A 746-nucleotide genomic window follows, 5' to 3' on the forward strand; every position below is an offset into this window, starting at 1 on the left:
CTGAATCTAGACATAGGCTGGTTTTCGGTTATGCGATATATCGCATATCCACGGTATTGATATTGCCATCATTTTTAAAATACCATATATTTCTGTCTGCAACGCTACCCAGTGTCTCCTCGCTGTGTCGGACTCTCGGCTCAGCTCTCCTCCTACTAGAACGGAGACACTTCCTGTATAGGCTTGGCTCACAGGCGGAGTGATATCAGATGCACTCCGCCTGTGACAAGAGGAGCCATACACAGGAAGCAGCGGCTTTGCTCTATACTGCAGTCACATGCTTCCCGGTGTAACGTTAAAAAACCCTACCTTGTGAAAATTCCCTATCCTCGTCACTTCCTGTTGACATACGTCATGGAACAGCTGAGCAGCTTACAGTGCGCATGCTCAAAGCTCCGGAGGGTAGCACCAACGTCATTGAACAGCTGAGCAGCTTACAGTGGGCATGCTCAAAGCTCCAGAGGGTAGCACCAACGTCATTGAACAGCTGAGCAGCTTACCAGTGCGCATGCTCAGAGGTCCGGAGGGTAGGGAATTTTCACAGGGTAGTGTTTTGTAACGTTACACCGCATCAGCTGTTGCCGCGGGTACATTAAAACATCTCCGCTGCAACATGAAATCATCTCCGCTCCTACCCCTGTGACTTCCCTGATCTCGGCTACTAAATGTAAAAGCAGCGGGTGTATGAAAATATAAATCACGGAGATCTCGGCTCCGTGATTTATATTTTTATAGACCCACCGCCG

This window comes from Pelophylax lessonae (assembly GCF_965119305.1).
Source record: "Pelophylax lessonae genome assembly, chromosome: 4".
NCBI classification, from domain to species: domain Eukaryota; kingdom Metazoa; phylum Chordata; class Amphibia; order Anura; family Ranidae; genus Pelophylax; species Pelophylax lessonae.